This window comes from Mandrillus leucophaeus, unplaced genomic scaffold (assembly GCF_000951045.1).
Source record: "Mandrillus leucophaeus isolate KB7577 unplaced genomic scaffold, Mleu.le_1.0 Scaffold87, whole genome shotgun sequence".
Classification (NCBI taxonomy): domain Eukaryota; kingdom Metazoa; phylum Chordata; class Mammalia; order Primates; family Cercopithecidae; genus Mandrillus; species Mandrillus leucophaeus.
This window is the reverse complement of record NW_012109474.1, coordinates 1,113,432-1,117,791: the sequence shown is the minus strand read 5'-3', so window position 1 is coordinate 1,117,791 and position 4,360 is coordinate 1,113,432.

The following is a 4,360-nucleotide window of genomic DNA, read 5'->3' as shown; positions in this document are numbered from 1 at the left end:
AGCAAGACTCCGTCTCAAAAAAAAAAAAAAAAAAGAAAGAAAAAAAAAAACAGTTATTGATTACCTTTTCTTTATCAGTCACAATATTAAGTGCTAGATGAAAATATGGGTAAAAACACATGAAGTGGTGTCATTGTCTGGGGTAAATACCCAAGGTTTGTCATCTCACACCAGAGAAATTGAGGGCGCGGACACACAAGAAGTGAGTTTAAGAGCAGAGGTTTAATAGGCAAAAGAAAGAGAGAATAGCTCTCTCTCCTGCAGAGAGAGAGAGGGGCACCTGAGTGGGTCTTCCAGTTCCCTGGTGAAATGCATGGGGTTTTATGGACAAGCTTCAGGAGGTGGTGTCTGATTCACATAGGGCCCGAGAGATTGGTCAGAACAGGTGTGACATTTGCATAGTCCATGAAGAAGCTGGCCATCCAACCCTGATCTTTTAGTATGCAGATGGGTTCTTTACCTGGCCAGCACCATATTTTCTGTTCCTTACTGTACACATGGTTGGCAAAGAAAAGGGAAGATGGAGCCGCCATGTTGAACATGCCTAGCCCCAGGTAGCCTTTTCCTATTGGCACAGCTGCTGGCATTCACCCGTGCAAGATTCTAGCTTGCCTTTACAGGCTGCAGCTTGATTTTTTAGGCTGCTCTTTGTTGGAAATGATTTGGGGGCTGCTTTTTGTTAAAAGGAAAGCCTTACTGAAGACTCTTTTACCCTCGCTATCTGCCTAAATCATTTCTTTTAAGATCCTGCATCACAAGTGTGGTCCTTACTTTCCAGGGTTCCTCCCCTAGTACGAATGTTAGAACTAAGACTACAAATAAATGCTATCAGCTATTTTATATGCTATAATAGGTTTGTTTGTTTTTTCAAACATTTTATTTTATATTTATTTCTGGGGGGACAGGTTCTTGCTCTGTCACCCAGGCTGGAGTGCAGTGATGTAATCATGGCTCACTGTAGCCATAGCCTCGTGAGCTCAAGTGATTGTCACACCCCATTCTCCTGAGTAGCCGGGACTACACAACCATGCTCAGCTAATTTATTTTTATTTGTATTTTTAGTAGAAACAAAGTCTTGCTATGTTGCTCAGGCTGATCTTGAACTCCTGGGCTCAAGTGATCTTCCCACCTCACCCTCCCAAAGTGCTGGGATTATAGGCATGAGACACTATGCCTGGTCAGATATTTTACTTTTAAACATATGCCAAAGTTTAAGTTCAAGCAAATCACAAGAAAAGAAGCATTAGTGGGTTAATTCAGAGATTGTCTCCTATATAAAAATTTTATAGAAAAACAGGATGATTAAATAATCACTGTTAGACTGGATACAATTAAAAAAAAAAAAAAAAAGGATTGTTTCAAGATCATTAGATCCTGACTGACAGTCAGCTGAGTGGGTGGGTATCTGGCTTCCCAGAAGAGGTCTTAATCTCATTAAAGTTTATCAGAAAATTGCTTAAGCATTTTATCAACGCTAATTTCTTCCCAGAAAGAGGTTGGAAATTACATCATGCAAAAAGGTTCTGTCCCATTCCAAGTTTGGGACTGGGTTTTTTATTAAGTATGCGCACATACCACAGTGGAGCAAAAGAGAGATCAGGTCAGTTCCACCATGAGGATAACAGTTAGTGATAACTAGCATCATTTGAGTGTTATATGGCAGGCACTGTTCCCTTCACTTGAGAGATATTAACTCACTAATGCTCACATAATGCTGTTAGGTAGGGGCTTTTCTTACCCCTTTTCTACAGTGGAGGAAAGTAAGGCACAGAGAGCTTAACTTGTTCAAAGTCTCCCAGCTAGAATGTAGCAGAAAGATCAGGAAGGTATCACAAGGAAGATGGGTGGATCTGTTCCCCAAGGGGATGATAGGGAGGAAAATATTCTGGGAAGACTGGACCCCCAACCCCATTCTATGCTATGAAGCTGTGCTTGTTTTCAGAGATGTGGGGGATTCTGGATCGGTGGAACCACTTGACCCCCACACATGTCACTGGGGAAATCCATTTGGGCTTATGCCTGGGTTTTAGAGGGTGGCTGACTCAAGTCCCAGCTGTGTTTCTAGACCATGTGTTCTGGTATGGACAAAGTGGAGACTCCTCTTCACCTAACAGCTTTCAGACATATAAGCAAAACTTCCAGCCAAGGCAAAAACACATTAGCTCTGCCAGCCATGGACAGGTGACTGGAGTGGTTTCCAGGGTCATTTTCGCTCCAGCCTTAGTGTTCCATCTTATTTTGTTTGCTTCCTCCTTTGTTCAACATGTTTCTGCATTGCCTTTAAACTCCACAGAGGGAGTGTTGAAAGTGGTGGTAAGAAGAGTCTTGCTATTGTAGTGTAAATAAAAGTAAAGATGATAAAGTTTTACAGGGCTATGTACAAATTGATAGTTGGTGCAGTATTACTTCAGACACAGGAAGAGCCTTTCAGAATCTAACCTGTTAGAAATTACAAGAGCTTCTGTGTGAAAATTTAAAGAGAACGTTTAAAAAATAATATTTCTTATGTCACCTATAAAATTCCACTAACCCCAATACAACTATTATATTATTTTTACATATTATCTCTTCTAAATGTAATACATGCTGGGAGTGTTATCTGTGGTGTATGCCTACTATTTTGTATTCTGCTTGTTTTCAGTGACCAGTGGATCATAAACATTTTTCATGTTTCTGCATAATTATCATTTTAATGGCCACATAATATTCCATTGTGCAGAGGTACTGTAATTTATTAAACCATTCCCCTTAATGTTAGCCATTTATGTGTTTTCAGTTTGGGGCTTTTATAGATAACACTGCAGTGAGCATCTTCTTGCAAATAGCTTTTTGCTGCTGTTGAATTTCCATAAGAATAATTCCTAATAGAGGCATTACTAGTAAAGGACACAGACATGTATATGGCTTTTTCTCTATATTGCTGAATTGCTTTGCAAAAATATTATTTAATACAGTGCCATCACTCTGGAATGAATCTGCTAGCTTTTTCTGCACTTCAACAGCAGTTAGCAAAAACTTTTTTTTCTAATTTGACAGATAAAACAGTATTTCAACTGGCTTTAATTTACGTTCCTTTGTTTACTAGTGAAGATTACTATTTCTCCATGTATTTGTTTATATTGTATATAATTTTCTATGAATTATCTGTTTATCTGTTATGGTCTTGGTGTTTTCATAAATTTAAATGCACTCTGTAGGTGATAACTATTAATCATTTTTGTTTTGTTTATTCAAATACTTTGTTGTCCTTTTTAATTTTTAATTTAATTTTAATTTCCATACATAATATAAATTATGTTATGTATGGAAATTGTCAATCTCAATCTGTGAGTACTTCTTATTTTTCTGAAGAAGAGAGAGTAATTCTATTATGTATCTTTTGAGTGTTTTAAATGCCTTTCATTTAATCATTTATTCATCATCAAGTTACCAGGTACCTTTTGTGGGGCAGATAGTCTTCTAGGTTCTGAGAATCTAAAATTTTCATCTTCTTGGAGGTTACATTTTAATGAGAAGAGAAACAATAAGCAAAAATATAACTAATATACAAGGTAGCAATAAATCATATAAAGAAAAAGATAAAGCATAGCAGAGGACAAACAATGACCAGGAAAAGATTTAGTGTTCAGGAAAGGCCACTGACAAAGTGACATTTGCGATAGGGAAGACAGGGAGGGCCAATATCAAAAGGTATCATTCGAGCAGACCTGGATGAGATGACAGAGGGAACAGAAAGCGCAAAGGCCCTGAGATGGAAACATGTGTGGCATGCTGAGTGTATTAGTTTACTCTCACACTGCTATAAAGAACTGCCTGAGACTGGGTAATTTGTAGAGAAGAGAGGTTTAATTGACTCAGAGTTTGCATAGCTGCAAATAAAGACATAGCTGAGACTGGGTAATTTATAAAGGAAGAGGTTTAATGGACTCACAGTTCCATATGGCTGGGGAGGTCTCAGAATCATGGCAGAAGGTGAAGGAGGAGCAAAGTCACGTCTTACATGGTGGCAGGCAAGAGAGCTTGTGCAGGGGAACTCCTATTTATAAAACCATAAGATTTCCTGAGACTTATTCACTACCACAAGAACAGTACGAGGGAACCTCCCCCATGATTCAATTATCTCCACCTGGCCCCACCCTTGACACATGGGGATTGTTACAACTGAAGGTGAGATTTGGGTGAGGACACAGCCAAACCATATCAGCACCTCTTCACAGGGCAGCAGGTGAGAGAATGAATGCAGGAAGAACTATCAAACACTTATAAAACCAGCAGACCTCAGATCTCATGAGAACTCACTGTCATGAGAACAACATGGGGGAAACTATCCCCATGATCCAGTTACCTCTGCCTGGTCTCT